Below are 23,303 nucleotides of genomic sequence, written 5' to 3' on the forward strand. Positions count from 1 at the left end.
CTTCCCAGACCCTAGCTTGTGTAAAGTTGGCAAAAAAATTACTAATCAGCACAAGGTTAAACTACTAAAACTGAGCTAGCCTGAAACTCAGTATGTAGACAAGACTAACCCAGCTTCTAGTACTTCTTCTGCTTCTTCCTCCCAAATTCTAGAATCATCTAACCTGGTCCAGTATAATCTTGTAATTTGATTAATAATGTTAATATTTATTAAATGACCTTTGTACACTTGCTGAATAGTAGATCTCTGACATTAGACAGTTAAAGTAATGGTTCAAAATGACATGTATAGGTAAAAGTAGAGATATAGACATTACAACCACTGATGTCATCATAATTAAAGCATGCTCTTAAAATTGATTCCTCTGTATCTGCTTCTGTTTACTGTCTAAAACTGATCTTTCAACAATCAGCTCTTATTTGGCCTTTCCCAAGCCAGTATTCCAGACTGAGTGCCTCTGGTGTCTGCTACAGGTACAACCTTCAGTTATGATGATTTATTCATATATATGTGTGTATGTATGTGAGTATGTGTGTGTGTATGTGTGTGTGTAACATATATAATCTCTTCTTTTAGGAAGGAATAATCCATCCATCTTAATGACTTAACATATCAGAGCCTGAAAGAGGTGCATTGAAATATGTGTGCTATAGAAAAAGTCACTCTGAGCTTTTTACACATTTTCTCATGTGTACAAGAAGTGATGTGAAAAAGAATTGCCTTGGTCCTCTAGTTGCACTCACGCCTTTGAAGGGCAAAATGAGAGTAGAGAAATGAAATTTAATGATGTAATTTTTACTTTCACCCAGTCTGTATTAGCCCTCTTGGCAATCTATACCAGTGTGTTTTGTTCCCTTTTCTACCCGGTCATGATAGTTTGCCTCAAAATTAGTTCACTGGATAAAATTGCCCATTTGGGGTAAGGTTTTCTGTGACAGACAATCATTGTGTACTTGATGTGTTTAATGGCACAAGCTTTACTGAGGATCTTGTACTAGTCAATTTGTTCTTTGGGCAGGATGGTTTTGAAAAGAATAAAGTTCCTAGAAACAAGAAAGATTCATTGGTGTCATACAGAGATAGTAAGACATCTAAATAAATAATTTGGAGCTGAGAAGAACTCCAGACTGACCTAACTTGCTTCAATAAATGAAGAAATAAAAATTATTAGATGAAGAGAAAGACCTTTTCATAGAGAATCTGCTAGAAATTTCCTTTCTTGAGGCAATAGTGTTTTCCAGCCAGCCAAGTTTTATTTGCTTACATTCAGCAAGACAAATGAATGATAAGCTATGTTATTATATAGTATTATGACTATAGATTTATAATTCTGTTATAAACATGAAAAAATCCCTAGCTATAAACTGCAAAAACCCTAGCACTCTAAATAAAACCAAAATGAATTGTTAAGACGGACAAATGGACACAGACTAGCAGGATCAAATTATTTCCACCTTCATTCCATGTTTCTCAAATTGTTCCTCATGATCCAAGGAAACTTAAACATATCACACCTTGAGTAGATGAATTACTCTTATTGTTTCTTTAATAATTAGTCTAGTTTAGCTGTAACTTGGAATAGGGACTTTGGGGAGTCTTAAGTTCCACATTGGAACATACATGTTTTTTGAGCTATCTGGACCATGCTATCTCTCATTTTCTAAGGTTCAGGATAAATCATCAAAGTATGAGACAAATTATTCTTTGTATGGCAAACTGAAGACACCTGTAGCCTTTTGCCACAACTTTCCCCAAGGGTTGATGTAAATGCATTAATCATTCTGCCAGAAACTGGATTTATATTTTAGTGTATGTAATGGCAGTATGACAGACGAGGTATTTTATGTTTCAAGACATCTTTTACAGTTAAGATTTTTTAAAAAATAAATTCCTCCCCCTCTCTGAAAGAAGAATTTAAAATGATGTGATAATGTGACTACTGTGACCTAAAATTTATAATAATTTATTTGAATAAGTTAAAAGACATTAGAACTCCTATTGTAGGTTTTCATTATTTTCTAAAATACAAAACATAGAACTGATTAAAATAATTTCTTCAGTGAAACTATCACTGTATTTTCCATAACTAAGACTATTTATTATTGTAAAATTCATTAAGAATATCATGGCAGCTCTAACATAATTGTGTCTTTAATTATTAATTTATATATTTCATCATACATGTAATTAAATATTTTAGAAAACAATAAATGACTACACTTACTCCTACCACTACTTACTATTTACTCTTGAGAGCTGCATATAGTTTGTGACTAAATATAATTTTCTAAATTGTATGCAAATTTAACTAAAAGTTGTCCCTATAACAAATTTATAATATTCAGGCAGCAGACATGGCAGCTTGAGCTAGAAGCTGAAAAGGTGAGGACCTGTAGCTAGAATCTCAAACAGGAAACAGAAGAAGCAAACTGGGAAAAGCATGTGACTTTTGCAATTCCAAAGCCTGTGGCCACCAGTATACATTTCTACCAGTAGTGCTTCCAAAGCAGCATCACCAGTTGAAGAACAAGTATTCAAATGTCTGAGGCTATGGAGGATGTTTCACTCAAACTACCATAATCTCTGAGACACAGCTACTGCAAAGTTTGTGCATGAAAGATGTATATGGTAAACTCAGCCTGACTGGAATGAGTCAGTTTGTGTGTCCCTGAATCTGTCTTGGGCTTACAGTGTTCATTGTCTTTAAGTAGAGAAGCAAGATTGGTAACTGAAATTATTATCCACTCATGTACTTGGGCCTTTGGAATGGTCTAATTAGCCACTGTACTCAATCAGTCAATCAATCAATCAATCAATTAATCAATCAACCAATCAATGCCTTCAATAAAGAGAGACTTCTTCAGTAAGTTAGGCGTCAGTCACACCTTTGGCTGAAATATGGATTCCAGAAGAATATATGTTTATCTGTTTCACATATGTGGGGTTTCTAGAGCCCCCCCCCCAGTAGATTTCTGCCTCAGCTGAAATGGGCCACAGTGAAATGAAATCACTCCCCTGCATACTCACACTCTGTCTTGTCCATCTACTTCCACAGCTTTGTTCTTATCCATTTGGGAATCAAACTGTTGAGCAGTAAAGACCAGTGAAAGATAATTTCACTGGTTTAAGTTGTTACTTCCAAATATTGTTTGTGTGGCCAATTTCTTGTTAAGCTACTAATTATGTGAGGAATTTTGGAGGAATCTTCATATGTTTAAAGATTCAGTTATTATCAAGCCAAAGAAATAACATCTATTTCATAGCAGAGTGATATTCAAATAGGGTAAAACTCATTATCTAGTTTCATGGTAGTCCTGAGGATGCAATGAAGAAATGTCAGTTGTCTTAGTTTTGCCTTTCAACATAGAACACTTTTCTAAGCATTCTGATAAACATGGATTTAGCTTGATCACTTGCTTTTTGTGCAGGCATACCTAGACTGAGAACATGGAACCCATCCAAAAAGGAATGTAGCAAAAGAAACTCACTGTGGAAACCCACAGAATTGGCTCTTCCATTTCTTCTTGACATAAGGTCAGAGGGTTTAAACCCACTCTTGCCTTTTACCGGTTAAACAACAGGAAGTCTGGCCTACTGTGTGACGATTGTATGACTTGCCTAGACAATAGGATATTTGGCCTAAGGTGTATCTAATGGATGTCTTAACTAAACAACAGGATATTTTATTTAAGTTGTGGTTACTTGATGTTTTGAGTATTGAAAATGTAATTACATTTGCTTGCTCCTTGTATCATAGTAAGGAAGTCTTTTGCCTCCCCCTTTTTGATTTTTGTATATAAGAACTTTGAGCATTAAACTTGAGGTAGAATACAGTATTCACTGGATGTCCTCCTGACTCTGTTATCTCTTGTCTTAACTCTGTTTCTTTCCTCAATCTGCAGTCCTCTTCTCAGGTAAGACCCCAACTGAACAACAGGACTGAACAACTCACTTCTCTGCAAGTCTATCTTTCCAACCTCACTGCCTTCCTCCTTACCTTTCTTATTCTCTGACTAGCCCTCCCCATGTCCCTGACTCTGTCCTCTGTCTTTCCTCCCTCAGCTCTTCCACCTTGTTCATGGCTTTCTCGATTCCCCAGTTCCCCATCTTGTACATTTCTTCACTTAGATGCAAACAGTGTCTTTCCTGGGAAGTCACAACTGACACCTCAGGAAGAATCCCAATGTCTCCTTCTTGCCTCACTTATACTCTGAACATATTTCTTTATGGATTTCTGATATGATAGTATTTGATTCTTCTCCAAATTTAAAGAAACTTCAAAATTGTAACTGCTTTTTATGTTCTCATTCTCAAATGTATAAGCATCTTCCTTTGAACTAAAGAAAACCAACACAAATGCCACAGCTTATTTTTTCTTACAATCACATATTTAAAACATACACCTGAATATATTTACATCCTTTTCCATTGTGTTTCAATAACAACAATGCTCTGGACTGGTGCCAGTTATCTTAAGGGCAAGAATGTTTTATTACCTATAGTTTATGGTTTCTTGAGTTCCTCTAGATTTCAATTTGTCTTTCTGAGTCATGAGTTCTTGATAACAGAATTTAGGGCATAAAAATGATAAATACAGTCTTTTGAACTTTAATGCTATAATTAGGTTAATTAAAAGATGTTCTTCTTTAATTATGGTTTGGTTATTACCATAGCCTCCTAGTATCTAAACAGCTGTTTTATAGTCTAAATGCCACTTATAAATCTTCTGAGGACCTGGTCTTCTACTAGGCCCAAAGTCAAATGCCTTTATAATGTAGTGACAATTGATACAGTAAATTTCTTTAAACCTACAATGACATTGAAGGGACCAGTATAAGCACAAGACAGCCTAAGACCAAGTTCTCAGCACAAAGGAGATTTATTTCCTCCAGAGGGACAAAGAGTAGAAATAAGAGACAAAGACTGGAGATAGAGTATGATGGAGAAGGGGGAAAAGAACAAGAGAGATAGAAGAAAGGGGACATGGGGGAGTAGGGAAAGGGCTATTTTTCTCAGGGAAAGGGAATTTTTCTCTGCCTCTGGATAGAGATAGCTGTTTATAAAGGCAAAATGGGAAGGTCTGTGTTAGGATGAGGTGTTTAATTTTGATTGGGCATGTTAATTAGGATAGTCAAAGGGGAATTTTGATTGCTAGAATTTAATACTTGGTTAACTGAACCTTGGTAGTCAGCCTTGGAGGAGGAAGTGGCCAAATAAGGGAATAGACCTTAGCAGCTAGCTTTAAGAATGCAATCTAATGTTTTTTTGTTTACGTTTATATATATCAGAGGGAATGGGGGAGAAAGGCTAGACCTACCAGAACTGAGTTTGTCATGCCTGGGCTGGCTAGAGTCCTTTCGGTTATTAGTTGGATAAATTGACTATTTTTAAGAGCAAAATCCTCTCCATCTATCTGCTTTATTATAGTTTTCTTGTAGTTGATCCAATATGACACTTGTTTCAAGAAACCTACACACAAAGCTTCAACTTTTTACCCCCCAAATTAAAAGGAATCTCTTGCAAAGTCATTTACTACAGGATATTACAATTCATAAAAATCATGATTTTAAAATTGTTTTTAAATTTTATTTTTTTATTTATATATGTTTTTTATATATTTGTTTGTGTGAGATATGCTTACATGTGTTTGAGCATATGTGCTGTACACAAAATGAAGCCAAAAGAGGGTGTCAGATTCCTTGGTGCTGGAGTTAGAAGGGTTTGTAAGAAGACAGGATTGTCATATGGTGCTAGAATCAGAACTCTGGCCCTTTCTCACCTTCATGTGGCAAGCGCTCTTCATCAGTTAGGTATCTCTCCTGTCCTCAACTTGTGGTTGTAATACAGAGAACAGCACAAAATGTTTGGGGAATAGACAAAAGAGACTTCTGTTAAGCATCACTGATGAGGGGAAAATGGAAATAGTAAAATAGCATCCTGCTTCCAGGACAGCCACCAGCTTTCAGAGAACTGTAGGCCACACTCATCTGTTTTGTATAGAAGCAAAAGGCAGGGATTAGAAAGGACAGCCCCTTAATGATGGCTACACCCAAGGAAAAGATCTGTTTGGAGTAAAGTTGATTCATTTAATTTCGATAAGTCTAGATGAGAGGAGTTGACATGCTTTGAATTTGGATGTGCTACATAACTACTGAATTAGTTTTTTGGATGAACAAATCCAAAATTGGATGAAAAACAGGATCTGTCTGCAGAGGTCTGATCAAGAGGAAGAGCCACAGTGGAGTCCATGCATGGAGCTGACTCAGGAAAGAGATCAGGATTCCAGTACCCATGTCACCCAAAGTGAGGACTATATCTGTCTTCCCAGCACATGATTTTTTTAAAAAAGTGATTAATATGGAGATGTTATAAAATCTAAAAGGTAAAATAAGTATATGCATGGTTTTTATTTGTATTTAATGCATAGAAAGGACAATATTTTAAATGCTAACATTTATGCATTGTGTGGTTTTTAATATGTTTAGATGTTAAAACCAAGTTTCAAGCAAGCTTTTATATGAAGTCCTGGTGTCCAAGGTGGATAATATCAACACATAACAAATCTGACAATGCCATGTCCAGAGTTTTCCTTCCTGGGTCTGCTCACTGTGTCATAGTCCTTGAAGGCATCCTCACTTGCTCTTAAAACTCCACAAAAAATACTATACTGAGGTCCATCATATTTTTCAAGTAAGTTGTTGAAAACTAGAAAGGACAAACTACTGATCAAAGGAGACATGTAAAAATAGTATGTATTTGCCTTCATTGTCGGTTTATGATTCATGGTATTTTGCTCATGTGGTACCTTATGAAAACACGTTTGCTGATTCATATGGAGATTGTGGCAACATGTGATGAAATGAGGGAATTGGCATGAGAATCTCAATAGAACACACACACCATCAGCACTGCACCCAAACCCCGCTCTACGTGGAGGTGGGTTACTCATTCCTACAGAAATATTAGCCATTGGCTACATACCAATAGGAAAACTATGCTGCTCCTTCATTTTTTAAATGCTAGGCTAGTTTTTAACAAATGTCAAGATGATAAAAATTTCTATTTCCTCTGCAAATTTTCTAACAGAAAAGAGACTTAATTTTTTAACTATTCTCACAGTATTACATAATTCCATACTCTAAGAAAGTTTTGATCATTGACCTTACACCACACACACACACACACACACACACACACTTATCATCAAGGCAAAAAATAGTAAATTGGTCAAATGTGTATTGTATAATTTTTCTCAGAATATTATATATGTAATAAAGCATCCTTTCTACACAGTAAAAAAGCAGGGCTTCCAAAACTAGACAGAAATTGTTCACATGCCCAACATTAGATATGTATAAGTCTTTATTTTTTATGAGAGTGAACTGAAGTGTGGGAAGAATCACTTGTACCATAATAATTTAAACAAAAAGTATCCAAACATTTAGAAAAACAGGAGCCAAGTTAGGAATGTATTTTAAAATTTTACATAAAACTGTTCTACTCTGCTGAAAGAAGAGTTAGCTCATTTTATAATATGGAAAAGTTTATTTCCTTAAAGCAAGAATCTTAAGGGCCTGGAGTTAATATGCTCAGAGTGGAGACACTAGAAAAAGGGTCAGCCTTGATCTAGTGGGAGGAAACAGAGTAGAAAAATATAAACCATTTTCAGAATCCAATGTGTTTACCTATAATGCAACTACAGAAAAGTGAATTATTACAAGGATTTTACATACAAACAATTTGGAGACAAAGGGAAGAGTTTTTAATATATTACAAAACCAGAAATTCTAGATGAAAAGGATAATTTAGAAAGAAATGAAAACAAAGGGTACTAAAGTAAATTAAAGATTTGCCAATGATGAAAAGAGCATTTAAGAATACATGGGAGATAGAAGTCACATCTTTTGTGAACTTGCTTTACAGTGCACACTTGACAACCTTGGTTGGACTGTTTCAAAAATTGAGAAGCTCCATTAGGAGTTATTCCTTTATTATACATGAAGTAAGGAAAGTTCCCTCACCAAAAACTCGTGTAACTGAAGATCTGTTCAAAGCCTGATACCAATTTCTCAGATACTCTCACTAGATGGAAGTCTTTCTTGTCTTTCTTTTTTTTTTCTTTTGTAGCCAAAGACCTTTCATTTGTGTAAAGTACTTATCAATCACCAGAGGCAACAGATACAGTGTTAGTGATGCTACTCCTGAGGCCCTGCTGGTCCTCTTCTGAAGTAGGTGGCACTAGACTCAGTGACTAGCCTTCTCAGAACCTTTGACACAGTGTGCAAGCAGCTTAAAGTTGTGCATAGCTTCCTTAAGATTTCCAGCAAGGCTGGGAAAGTGTCAAATGTGTTCACAGATAAGAAAATACAAGCCTTCCTTTGAAGTTCTAGCAAGGGACCTAAAAAATCCAGAGTCCTAAGGGAGGCAGTTACACTTCCTTCAGCATCCCTACTAGAGCTGGCCTCAGGATGCATCTGTGGAGCTTGTAGTCCACCTTACTAACTAGTACCACAGCATCTGGCCGTTCCCCTCCTCAGGAACTTGGAATGAGGCCTCCTGGTCATAAGGGTCAGCCTGAGCAAGCCATGTTTTATAAACACCTCCTGATTCTGGACTTCAGTTATCCCAAGCCCCATATGCTCTTCAAGTGAGGGCCGTTGTTGCTCATCTCCTCCTTTGGAACACTTGGGGTTGCCTTCTCCAAGATGTCTGCAACCTCCAACAAGACCTTGAAGAAGCTCTGGATGCCACGCAACTTGGCCATAGATTCTCGATATCTGCCAAAGCTTGATTGTAGTTTTCCATGGTCTCTCTCAACTGATCCTCCAACTTCACCTTCTCTTTCAGAAGGGTCTTATCTGCAGAATTTGGATGTGTCTTTGGCTAACCATAACCCAAGTCCTCTTTTGGTTTCTGACAACTATTCTTCTGTTTCATAGCTGTGCACACAGGCCAATGCTGTAAGTCTGTGCCATACCAACCTCCCACAACACACCAATCCTCCACAATTGCTACCAAATAGAAGTCTTCATGCTGAGAACTTCTGCACAGTGTCAAGTTACTTAGAACTTGAAGTTGGTTTTCCCCATCATTGGCTTTCTCTTTATTTACTTAGGCAAATGAACCTCTACTGAAATAAGTGTTCCCGCCATGTTTCTTCCCCAAATAAAAACAAGGCAAATCCAAAGGTGTACACTTGAACATGTATCACAATAGAGATAAAGTTAATGACTTCTTTCATGTCGTCAACTATCCTAGATGTAATTAGAACCTAACTAAAGCTAATGAAGTATGATCTCCTCATAATGTCTTAGGCTAATGGTCTACTAACTTGGGACTACTTAGAATATATTAAACCATATTATTCTGCAGACATTTTAAATTAAATGTATTTCTGAATTTAGAATAGATTAGAAGAAACTACCTTAGTAGCTAATTTGTACTCAGTAATTAATTTAAAAAAAAACTGCTTTCCACATCGATGATCAGCATACATGGTAACCCTAAGAATAAACTAGTGAGACAAATAACATTCCACCAGTCAACACCTCTCTAATCAGACTTAAGACCTGCTCTACAAGTGGGAAACCATGTCTGGTACCAGAAACCTAGCAAAGTACCCTATGCTAGTGAAATCACTGTTACTAGAAGAGGTTCTGCAAACACTACTTTACTAAACCAGCATAATCATCAACAACAGTCTATCAACATTTGTCCTTATACCCACAGATAATTGTACTCTTCACCCTTCACCCGGGAAACCCCTCTTTGCAACAGGAAAACTATAAAAAATAATCACAACCAACCAAATTGCAGAGTTGTTGAACCCAGTCCCAGTGGGTTCTACAAAGAAACACTCCCACAACTAAGCTTCATGGAACACTGCAGATGAGGGAACAGGCGTGTAAGAGACAGAGGATCAGGGAGCATGGTATGAAATTGCCTCCTAATACCATCAGAAGCTACAAATGTAAAGTCTTGCCAGCATGACTTCCTGAACAATGAGCACACCATAGTGGACAAAGAAAAGCCCACAAGACCTCATTCCTATCATAAAGAATTGTAGGCAATTAAAGAGATCTGGGAGTGGGAGAGGTGGTCTTCTCCATAGAGCACACCAATTGGTTGTCCAGTGTCAAACAGGCAGCCAAATGGCATAATCATACAAGTAAGGTTATACAGACCAAGCAGGTTATAGTTAGAAACACACACACACACACACACACACACACACACACACACACACACACACACACATATGCATATTTATGTGTGCTAACAGTAAATAAAAGAGGTGTGGAGGGCTTGGATGGAGGAAAGGGGAGGGATAAATGTTGTAACTACATTATAATCTCAAAAATGGAATTTAAAAACTCTATTTCTCAGTTGCTGTGTTTTGAATGATATAATGGGGAATCAGACAGTCCATGAAAGAAGACAGATAGGCATCTTTGCCATCCATTGTACAATAGAGCAACATTCATTTGACAGTGCATACCCAGTTAAAAATCTGAGAGGCTTTTCTCTCAAGCATGGTTATTTCTCCCATTGTATACGCATTTGACTCATGCCTGTGTCTTTTTGGTTGCTCTTCACAGTTCCTTTAGGACAAGGCAGACTATAACAAACTATGCAGGGTTGGAAACCTTCAGCTTCTTTCCCCACTGCATCATCAATAGGAAGAGGAGGATGCAAAATCCTGTCTGGCTGGTAACATATTTACTGTTCATTGTTCTCCACAGAGACAAGCCTACCCCTTAGCTGTTCATTGTTCTTGGCTCCCTATTTCATTCATGGGAAGAAATGCTGTTTTTTCATAATGAAACAAAAGCTCCTATATGAATTACTTTCAAAGCATCCTTCTTTTAGTATGTGAAGGTTCATATTCTTAACTGAATATAAAATAGCAGTAATTTGGAGTCCCATTTTTTCATGTGTTGAATTTATTTTTGGTTTTGCAAGTATAACAGCACAAACAATAAAGCTTTCAGCAAGAACTTTGTGGGAATGCCCTTTATAGGTAGGGCTAGGCTGAGAGTGATGTACTTAACACATGTAATACATGAAGGTTAGGACAATGCCCTGTACCAAAACAATGTATAGTGCAATGTTTATGAAAAGAAAAACCAAGCTGAGAAAATCCATAATCCATAATGAAAAAGTATCATCATTTTAAATACAGGGAAGTCAGAGAGTTGGATTATTCCATTTGCCCCAGGTGGTGGCCAACACAGCCTAGGTTCTTTCTGGGATGGATGGATGGATGGATGGATGGATGGATGGATGGATGGATGGATGGATGGATGGGAAGACCTACCTCATGTAGTCATGCAACTTTTGTCAACTTCAAAACTTGTCAAACTGTTTTCTTAAACTGGTTGAACTGACAAATCATTTTAATGTCATTTAGGATTTACAGTAATTGTTCCTTATGTTCTCAAATGCCATTTCTTCCCTTGATCCTTTTCTTCCTCGTATGATGTCATTTCTCTTATGCAATTGAACATGCTTTGTGTAACAATAAATCTCTCCCCCAAGCTGCCTGCTTCTAATGCAATGTTAGGACCCCCAAAATAACACAAGGTGACTTATATTAATTACAATGCTGCTGGCCAATTGACTAGGATTTCTTATATGCTAGCTCGGTCTTAATTATCACAAATTTATATATTTTATAAGACTTATCGAGGATACCTTCTACTGGTACCTCTTCTCAGGATCACATGCAGATCCGTAGAGAAGAGAGCAGGAGAAGAGCAAGGGCAAGAGAGTGATTTCCTGCTTATATTCTCAGTCTGCCTGCTATGTCACTTCTTGCCTGGACCAGAAGAATTCTCCTTACTACATTTCCCAGAATCCTCCTTGACTCCTAGTCTTGACTAACTTGCTTTCCTATTGGCCAACAGTACTTTATTTATCAACCAATAAAACAAACATATCACAGCAGGTCCTCCCCCATCATCTCCTCTTCTCTGTCTAAATAAAAACAAGGGTTTTCATTACCATTTATAACCAACCCATTTAAATGAAAACAAACATTTATAAACAATATTTGGGAATTTGAGCATCGTTCACTCCAAATTGCTTCCTGCTGGTTGGGGGTTATGTCATGGGGATTCTGAGAAAACCCAGAAATCCTGGCTGTAATGTTCTATAATTGCATCAACTCAGCTGTGTGGATGTAGGATCAATTGGGCCACTGCTTCAGGGGGTCTTGCTTGATCAAACTATGTTAGTCTGGAACACGAGGAAACACAAGCAAGAAATCTTTTCCCAAGTAGCCTGTCCTTAGACTTAAATTTTGAAGTCAAAGCATTTTTAAAATGTATAAGTTGGATTAATTCAGCAGCACTTATAATGAAATGTATTTTAGCAGCTGTAACTCTTTTCTCAGCAATAAAACAATTTAGACAACAATATAGCATATAAGTATCCAGACTCTGAGTATTTTCCATCTTTATGTGGATTTTTTATTATTCTGTTTCTTTTATTTCCTTTTGTTTCTTTTTTCCTGAGACAGGGTTTCTCTGTGGAAATCTGCCTGCCTCTGCTTCTGGAGTGCTAGGATTAAAGGCATGTGCCACCACACCCAGTCACTCTATTTTCTCCTGTTTCTTTTTCTCTCACAAGCCTACATATATTTTTAAGCACACTGTAAACCGTTAGAGATTTTTCATCTGAATCTGTCATTATTGTGAATCTTTACCTTTTTCTGGCCACACAGTCTTTTAACTGTTAAACAACACCGCCAAAATTAAAGCAGCGATTTTCTTAGCCACTGTCTTTTAAGATGGCAGAGGTAAGTTTACTACCAGCTCTGAGAGATGTGCTTACTGCCTTGGTCTATGCTGCCACCAAGGAGCATGCTGCCGGCTTGGAGATGTTGTCACTTCCACTGCCAGCTTCGTGGGGCATGAACCCATTAAGAGTTTCATACTCTACTGACTGAGCTAGCTGGGCCTCTTAAAAGGAACCCTGTGGTTATTTCCAATTTTGCTGAATCAGGAAACCTCTCTTAAAGGAACCACTGCTTGTCTCTAGCAACACAGAGACCACCTGAGAATGTCATACTTGTCTCTGTTCTATTGCTGCTAAAATCCCTTTTTAAGCCTTTGTGAAGTTTATTTGGAAGTTCGTAACACTACCACCAGCTGCCCTGGTTCCCCTCAGCTCATGGTGCATGGTGGCTCATGGCTTGTATTGATTGGCTGCTCATTGCGGTAAGAGCTCAACATCCTAACTAGAACTCTCGAGGGCTGCAGGCTGTCTCAGGAGTACCGCTGAGTCCACCCCCAAGAGCAGGGGACCGCGCAAGCACATGGAAGGTATTCTGATGATGCACAGTGGCTCAACAGGGCATGTTGCAGCAGCAGATTCACTGATTTCTCTGGGAACCTTGGGGTGATCCCACTCACTGACACCATTTTGTAACAGTAAGTCTTTATTCCATCCGCCCAAACCTTGCTGCCAAGTGGGTGCCCAGAATTACACACAGAGTCTTATTGTAAACTAAGCAGGCAGACTCAGAATGTGAGCAGGGACAAATAGGAAATCGTCCTCTTGCTCTTCCTCTTCCTCCTCCTCTCTGTGGAGCAGCCCTGTGATCCTGGGAAGAGGACACCAGCAGAAGACATTCTCAATAAAACAAGTCTTATAAAATATATAGATTTATGATAATTAAGAGTGAGCTAGCATATAAGAAATCCTAGTCAATTGGCCAGTAGCATTGTAATTAATATAAGTCACTGTGTGTTATTTTTTGGGTCCTAACATTGTGGTGGAAGCAGTTGGCTTATTGGAAATATTTATCTTTACAGCTTTGTTTGGAGATTATTTCCTTTATGTTTTATAAGTAAAGATTGCAGTCCTGATAAAGCATTGTTATATTGTTCCTACCCCAAAACTTTGTAAATTCAGCACAGAGGTCTAAGGGCAACAAAACAAATAATTTAAAGCCCCAATCATAGACCTGAATTTGAATTATTTTTTCATAAATGATTTACCATCGCTTTTGGAAAATAATGCTTAAACCCAACAAACTATAATTATTATAAATACAATTGTAGGTTTTTTAAAAAATAAATGATTTTACTTTAGTGGTAAAAAAATACATCTAGGAGTATACACTTACTGACATTTATAATGTCAAATTTCTCTGCTCTTTTTATTCTTTCTTAAAATTCTGAGTTAATCAATGTCATCAAGCCTAGAAAACAAGCATTGACTGCTTGAACACTTTGGGTGGAAAGAACTTTACTTACTCTCCTATGGCAATGTAACCATTGCTACTTCTTGTAATTTTAGGTGATCGTTTTTGATATATTTTGCATATATATATATATATATATATATATATATATATTGTGTGTGTGTGTGTGTGTGTGTGTGTGTGTGTGTGTGCTACAAATGCATTTGTATATAAATACATTATACTCGCTTTGGAGAACTACAAAAAAATAGTAAAAATACATGTTGTGGTTAACTGATTTTGATAACTTTCAAAGACTTCTAGTCTCTTGTTCATTTTCTATTTCTGCCTCATATCATTGCTTCTTCCTAACAAACAAAGTGTAAAGTTTGTTGTGACATTATTCTTGGCTTCTGTTTGACTGGCATGTTTCATTTAAACTATGCCTTCCTGATTCATAGCTTCCTGGTTCACATGACATATCTGTTTTCAACACTTTAATGATATCACCCCACTTGATTTCTTGCACAGTTTTTGAGATCTTCTGTAGTTACTATACAAGTTATTCTAAAATTAAGTGTGCACCAAGATTCTGCTAGTAGTAACTCTTAGTCCTTAACATCCTGGCTGCAATTTCTAGAGAGAGTGTGGCTCAGTGGTCAAGTGTTTCCCTGGCAAGCATACAGTTGTAGGTTCAATCCCTGGTACCTGGCAAAATCCTGCTACAACTGTCAAGTTGAGGGAATACCGGAAAAGTTTTGCCTTCATTCTAAGCAAAGTAACTAAGAAAACATGGCATTAAATGTGGCACATGTGAATTTTTTTATCAAAATGAAGCTGATGCACTAGAACATCTCCTGCTCCCAGAATTCCATTCTCTATGCACCCAGGAAGAAACCTTAATGGCATCTTTATTTGATATTTTCCACTCCACATCTTTGCATGTCATTGGCATATAACATGAACCAATGTAGCTAAGTTCTCTAAAATATATGCTACATCCTCTTTTTAAAGAGAGTAGTTTTGCTATGTATTTTGTTTTAAATTTCAATTTATTTTTAATTCTCTCTCTCTCTCTCTCTCTCTCTCTCTCTCTCTCTGTGTGTGTGTGTGTGTGTGTGTGTGTGTGTGTGTGTGTGTTCATGTTACTGAAGTGCCCACAGAATCATGACAATGACGTCAGGTTCTCTGAAGCTTGAGATACAAGCCTTTTGAACCCTTTAACATGAGTGCTAGGACTCAAACAGTAAGAGTAGTACATACTGTTAACTACTGGGTCATCTTTCAGTCCTCTATCCACTTTAATAAAAGACTTTTTATTTCATATAAAGAGATATATAAAATAGTACATGCTAATGGTATTGTGTGATTTTGATATACATATATTGTGTAATGTTTAAGTCAGTTAAACTTATCCTCCTACTCAAACACTGTTTACTGTTTTAGGCTGAGAACACTTGGAATCCATGATTCTTGACTTTCATAATGTACCCAATATTGTTCTTATTTATAGTCACCTTATATGCAATAGCATGCCAACTTTGCTTGCTCCTACCTAATAAAGTTAGTTCCTGCACCCAACCTTTCTTCCTCCTCATTCATCTCCCATAGTCCAGCACCCTACTCCTTTCTCCTTTCCCCAGCCTAGGATCATTTTTTAAACCATCAAACTCCTAACATAAATTTGGACTAAGTGGTCTTCCTTTCTTAACTCTTGCCTTCCCATCTAAAGGGCTGGGGACAAGCTTGTGAAGCTTCACCTCTAGCTAAGGAACTATGAGCAGTTAATGGCTTCTGGGGAGTAACAGTCATTATTTTCAGAGTTGTAGGACCTGGTCCTTGGTGATCTAGTCAGTAACCCCTCATATATGCTCATGCCTGAAAACATTATTAAATTGAGTTTTTAAAAAGCACATGTGGATGTATATGGGTGACATGTTTATCTTCTGCAAACATTCTTGGTTCTTGGCTCTTCTTTTTTCAAGTCAGGCTTTCTCTGTAGTTTTGTAGCCTATACTAGAACTCACTCTGCAGATCAGGCTGATCTTGAGCTCACAGAGATCCACCTGCCTTTGCTTCCTGAGTGCTGAGATTAAAGGCAGGTGCCACCACCACCTGGAACATTGTTGGCTCTTAAAATGCTTCTGTGTATATAGTTGGAGATCAATAATTCTTGAATAAATTAATGAATGTTGAAAAGTGTGATCATCAGTGTGGTAGAAATAAGGTATGAGACTACAGTAGGGGAATGGAAAAAATGAAGTACAAATCTCTAATCCAGAGGTAGCTGGTGTTTATTAAAAATGGGCTTTGATTAATTTCTACCAACTATGGCTGGTCATGATCAAAGACCCCAGTAAGATCTGTAAACATTACAAAGCTTTGTGTCTACATAAGCAGGGTTTGCTCTTCAAAAGCAGTGGAAGAAAAATGTACACTTTTCCATTTTCATTCTTCTTGCCCTTTCAGTCAACAGAGGTCAAGAGCACCAACTGCTCTTCCAGAGGTCCTGAGTTCAATTCCCAGCATCTACGTGGTGGCTCACAAAGACCTGTAATGAGATCTTCTGCTCAATTCTGACAAGCAGGGACACATGCTGGCAGAGCATTGTATACATAATAAAATTTTTTAAACATAAATTAAAATGTATGAAAAAACATGTAGCATCATAGTGGTAACAAATTGTCAAAGGTACTATAAACATTTACAAATAATTTTTATGGTTAAATATCCAGTGCATTATCCATCCCATCTCAATATATCTTGTGCTAAATGAAGAGTTAGAAATATGAAATGTATTTTCTTATATGTTTAGAAATTAAACATGACTTTCCCATCTAGAATTGAGGCTTACAGTTATAGGAAAAAATAGCAGTTGCAGAAAAATTCTTAAAGGCAACTGCATCATCATAACCTTAAATCTGAGCAAGTGATATGTAATTTGAAATTGAAGAGTTGAAAATCTAGTAGGGCATCATTTGTAAACTAAGAGAAGTGAAAGAAAACACGTAAAGAAAAGATGGGTAAAGTTTGCATATAAGTTAGTGTATGATGCAGACAATGTATTAAAAATTTTACAAAAGTACATCTCTACAAATATTACTATCAGGACACAGAAACACTCTAGCAACTTGATCCTAGAGACCTCAGTGCAGTGCTCTATTTCACATATACTTACATAAATTAGAACAAAAGCTAAAGCACCAGAAACCATTTAACTTCATAAATGTAAGGAGAGAGGCTGGCCTGTAGAGTATGATTATAGATAAGAATCCTGAAGTCTTGTTAAACTGGAAAGTAATCTGTATGTCTATATAAAGATCCAGGCCCTAATCTATGTCCAAATGTAATAATTAATGTGCACTAGTCTAATTTATTATAAAATCCTTGATGTGCCATCTCATTTTATAGACTGGTAGGACATAATATAACCATTATTTTAGAATCTAGTCACTGGGCTTTTGATGAGGAACTGACTTAAATGTAATTAAGTTTTCTGATTAAATAATTGATTTTCCGGTCCCTTACAGAGTAGGTCACTAAATGGAATATTGAACTGTTAGTCTTATTTCATCTTATTTCATCAAATGAGTGCATTCTTGTTCCTTCATACACTGCAAAGCCTATTGGTTATGTCTATGAAATGTTCATTCAACCCAACGTTGCCCTGATTCTGCTACTGACTCAGTCAGAGCTTTCCTTAGTGTTTCTGCTGAAATGTAGGTTTCAAAAATGATAACTAAGTGAAAAAAATCAGTTGTAATTTCAAATAAATTCCCTTGGCTTTCAACTGTCAATAACTACGATGTATTCTCAACAGCAACACAGATGTGATGAATGGATGGAGCGACTCACACTTTGCAAGACTCCCTTGTTCCCACTCAACAACACCACTTCCATGAAACTCAAGGCGATGGCATTTTATTCAGTGTGAATCTATCATAATATCCACTGTGAAAGTCTGGAAAATGACAAAATCTTAATCTCTCTCAAACTATATACAGTTTTTTCCTTAGAAAACAGTGTGACAGTTTATTAAATATAATGAAAAATTGGGCATGCTTTAAAGCTTTACAAACAGTAAAACAATGACTATTCTTTATTATAAACTTCCTGGGCTACCTCTGTTTTAACAGTTTCCACCACACAAAAACAAGAGAGAGAGACAGAGATTGAGAAGAAAGAGAATAGATGCCTAGCAATAGATTGACTGTTAATAAGTAGACATCAGAGATCCACCTCCCAGTGCTGAGACTGCAGTTGTGTGACACCGTGCCCTGATTTTTCACGTGGGTTCTGTGGAACAAACTCGGGTCTTTGTGTTTGCTATCTATATATATAATATAATATTGCTATATATATATATATTAAAATATAGTCATTATTCTAGTTCAGAATTATTGTGTCAAATAATTTTTAAATGTTACTATACTTAACATATCTACCTTCCTTTTAACATTTTTCAACTGTTGAAATTTCTTTAGTTGAAACACAAACTACACATATTAATGAAATACCAAGTGATGTTTTGATACATTCACATTTTGTTTAACATGTACTACTTAAACTTTTTCAGGTATTTGCCATTTATTTATAGTGGGAACTTTCAAACTCTTATCTCACAGCTGTTTAAATGCACAGCGTATTTTTGTTGCTAGCAGTTATGCTAATATTCAGTAGCTGAACAGAGCTTTTTGCTACCACCTAATTGGAATTTAGCACACATTAATGAGCTTTTCCATAGACTCCTCTCCTTCTGCTGTCACCATTTTTGTGTGGAATGTATTTTTAGCTCACATATGGAATTAAACCTTAATTTAAATGTCATACATGTTGGTACATAATATTCAAAGTCATAGAAGCTTTAATATAGTAATGTTTTTCTGAATGGATATTAATCAAATTTGACTTGGTTTTTTTTTTTAATCCCTGATGTAAGCAGATCTACATTACCAGACATTTTAAAGGGAATGTTGATATTTGGAAACAGAAACAGAAGCAAATCCATCTCCTACTAAAGCAAATTATGGGGAAAGAGTTAGAGTCTGTTCACAGTACTCACTTATCATTTTTCTTTGCAAGCTTATGAAATAATGTTCATATTTAATGGTATTATTCTTTATGTACAGCAATCATCCCAGGGGACCTACAAGTGCTAAGTAAAGCTAACATGCTTTCTACTGCATTTGTTATAAGAGCCACAAGCATAATTTAACTTTTAAATTCGCTAAAACCACAAATTAACAGGTGAACATAATCTTAACATATTTTAACATAATATATAAGCATTATCATTTCAATGCATAATAATCATAAATAAATCCAAAAGCGATTTTTCACTATCTTAGTGATAGCAAGTCTTAGAAATTAAGTATAGATCGAATGCTTGCAAAGTCTCTTATTCCAGACTCTCTGCACTTTAGGTCCTTACAACACATTATTGTAAATATTATAATTAAAATATAAATGGAAATTTCAAAAGCAAGAAGAAAGACATCCATGAAGAAACTATGTTACTGGTAAACATGCAATGAAAAAATCTGGAATAAAACTTCAAGATGAGAATGAGCTTTCTTACTTTACATGTATACCTAGTATATAAAGGTTATCAATTACTGACAAAGGTATTATTTGAAGATCTAGCAAGGAAAAAAATTGATATTTCACAGGCAGAGATAGAAAGCCAAGAACAAATAAAAAGAAATCTTTTCCTAGACATACTGACACTGAAATTTAAATCTTAAACTCAGCCAGTAGGGGAAAACAAGTTTACCTACAAAGAAAGAGCACTCAGAATGGCAGCTTATTTTCCACCAGAAACAATGGAAACTAGAAAACATTGGAATATTTTCTAAGAGTAGTTTTTAAGAACTAAGTTTCAACTATAAATGTATACCCAGAAAGTGATCTTTTGCAATCAAGGATAAAATAAAATCATACCATACAAAAGAAACACTAGGAAGATTTCCATCATCAAACTTTTGCTAGTATATTTTAGAAAAAAAGAAATCGACCCAGTGGCAAAATGTAAATATCTATGAAGTACTTATGACGCAATTAACTGAGTTAGGAGAAAAAGAAACAAACCCTGCCTACACAAAACATTACAGATAAATACTCTTCATGAAAATCTATAAGGAGAAAAATGAGTCACATTTACACAGATGATCACAGCAAACAAAATCTCTTCATGAGATGCCAACTGTATGTTTATATATGCATTTCATTCTGATCTGCTTTTATATTTTTCAGTTCAGTCTACAGATTGAGTCTAGAAATGAAGATACTCAGGATGAGGGCACATCTGGTTCCAGATTATGGTTTTTATATACAAACCTATATAAAGTGAACCATAATTTCTTTAGAAAAATATGTCTGAAGCCAACGATAATTATATTTATCAATGATCTATTAGATATCCCCTCTTATTCTGAATCCTCATGATACTGGCCCACTACAGATGTTTCCTTCTAATATAAAATAATAGTTTCCAAGTTACCTTTTCCTGTCTCCCATCTGGAATAGTTACAGTGTCCATTCTTTTAACTAGTCCTGATTTATTGGAAACAAGTTTCTGACTAGTAAATCTCTCACTGTGTTTGTAATTGAGTTATTTCCATGTCTTCAATTTTTCTTACCTCTTAACAAAATACATTCTGAATTTTGGAAGGGAATTCTTTGTTTTTAAAAGCTCCAGAAAATCATTTTTAACATCTATGTGGCAGTCCAATACCTGGCCGACTACAGAGCTTTACAAACTTTGCAGAATAACTTTTTGTGACTGCTAGGGACTCTGTTTTCTTCTACAACACTAAAACATCGTTTTTCAGTCAGTCTCTTATATATTCTATAATTTACTGGTTCACTTTCATTCAGAAAGTTGTACTCTAATCTCTTATCTTTAATATCTTGTTTGCTTCAGAGAAAAGGAATTAGAACCAGAACTATAATGAAGCCTAAGCCACTGATAATACGCTTTCAAATTTATGGCATTGTTTACTAGATTCTTCATCCCCACTGAGAAACATTTATAGTATTGGAAGTTACTCTACAAGTTACCAAAAGAGAAAGCCAATAGTTAGTCTCTCCCAGCTACAAATCCTGAGACCTAAAACAGTGATGAGACTGTAAAATATATTGGTACAATAGTGGCACAAATGTTATGGGAAAAACAAACTACTTTCTGGTTATGTGAGATTGAACCCATACTTGACATTGGTGAAGTGACAAAGAACCTGAGATTGTGGGCCTAAGGGAAGACCTGCCACATTATCCTGCTAAAGGAGCATAACAATGGAAGGATCTCTTATGATGTATTGCTACACCTATAGACCAGAACACCATTCAACATTCATTTGATAAGCTTCTTGCAGTAGATGGGAACTAACACAGAGACCCACAAGGAGAAAATTTGCAGAAAGTAAGAGATTTTAGAGCACTTAATTCTGAATGGGACATCTTCATCAAAGCCCTCCTCTGAAGGCTTGGGGATCTATGCAGAAGTGGATGTGTAAAGATTGTAAGAATCAGAGGTTATGAATGACTCTAACAGCATCTTTCTGACAGAAGACTGATATGCTTATGAATGCAAGAAACTGTGGCAACACATACAAGATGTGCATAGGTTTAAGCCAGATGGGGTCTCAGCATTGAGAAAAGAAAGTGGAGATGGCTCCTATCCATAACCATAAAGCTTTCTGTAATTAGTACTTGCTAGTGAAGGAAAAATGAGTTTCCACCAGCAGAGTTTCACTTAGAGTATTCACTTCAATGCAGTACCAAGTCCAGGAATAGTTGTGCAACACAAAACAAACTCAATGGTATTTTTGTAGACTTACTGTTTCTTGTTTGCTTTGTTTGTACTTTTATGTCTTGTTGTTTTTGCTTGTTTGTTTTGACTTCTGTTTTTGTGAGGTCTTCCCTTTGTGTGTTTCTTGTGCCTTTGTTTTTGTTTATTTGTTGATTTAAACAGAGAGAGTATGAGAAAAAGCACATTCAGTTGGTAAGGTAAGGAAGATCTGGGAGGAATTAGGGAAAAGGGAAAATGTTCAAAATATATATTATGAACAATTCCTTTCAATAAAAAGAGTGATATTAGAAGACATCTCAAAAAGCTTTTTTATTGACAACTCACACATTTATAAAATGACTATCAGATTATTAGCTGGTGTCATCTTTGTAGATCTCCAGACATTTCCCTAGTGCCTGATTTAATGAGATTGACAACTAACTTATATGCCATCCTATAGCATTCATCCAGCAGCTGGTGGAAGTAGAAGCAGGCACACACAACTAATCACTGAACCAAACTGAAACCCAGATCCAGAGTAGGATGAGTGAATAGCACAGGACTCCAGACTTGGCTGGTGAAACCCACAGAAACAGCTGACCTGAACATCAGGGAACTCTTGCTCCCCAGACTGATAGCTGGAATACCAGCATGGGAGAGATCCAGACCCCAGGAACATGGGTTTCTGTGAGGAAACCTCAGAAATCTACAGGACCTCCTGTAGAAGTTCAGTACTTATCCCTAGCATAGGTGTGGACTTTGGGAGCCCATTCCATATAGAGGAATACTCCCTGAGCCAAGACACATGGGGGTGGGCCTAGGCCCTATCCCAAAAGATACGATAGACACTGATGACACCCTATGGAAGGCCTCATTATCCAGGGGGAGCAGAAAGGATATGTGATAGATAGGGTTTTAGTTGGGCAGGGGTGGGGGTGGGGGTGGGGGGTTTGTAGGGGAGAACAGGTGAGTGAGGGGAACTGGGATTGTCATGTAAATCAAACCTGTTTCTAATTTAATTTTTAAAAAAGTTGAAAAAATAAAATGACTATCAGTGGTTTTATCCCTATTGCTCACATCATCCCCTTCCCTCTCATTCTCAGCAAGTTCCCCTAGCATTTCATGTGCTTTTTTATGTGTGTGCATGACCCACTGGTTTTTGAGTTATTTGTCCCAGTTTGGGTTGGAGGTTGTTTAGTGGAGCTAGGACAAATATATCATGGTTGCACTGCTGAAGACAATGACATCTGAACCTTCAATAGCCATGGATTGCCAGCAATCCCTCTGGAAAGGATGGGTCTTGTGGCCCCTCCCCCATCTGTGATG

The 23,303-nt window shown here is 36.6% G+C and overlaps 1 pseudogene; it reads right to left on the reverse strand.

The window, feature by feature from the left end:
• Nucleotides 1-8,428: 8,428 nt before the first annotated feature.
• On the reverse strand, nt 8,429-12,923 carry LOC100758470 (annotated as a pseudogene).
• Nucleotides 12,924-23,303: the final 10,380 nt, after the last annotated feature.

Source organism: Cricetulus griseus, chromosome 2 (assembly GCF_003668045.3).
Source record: "Cricetulus griseus strain 17A/GY chromosome 2, alternate assembly CriGri-PICRH-1.0, whole genome shotgun sequence".
Classification (NCBI taxonomy): Eukaryota; Metazoa; Chordata; class Mammalia; order Rodentia; family Cricetidae; genus Cricetulus; species Cricetulus griseus.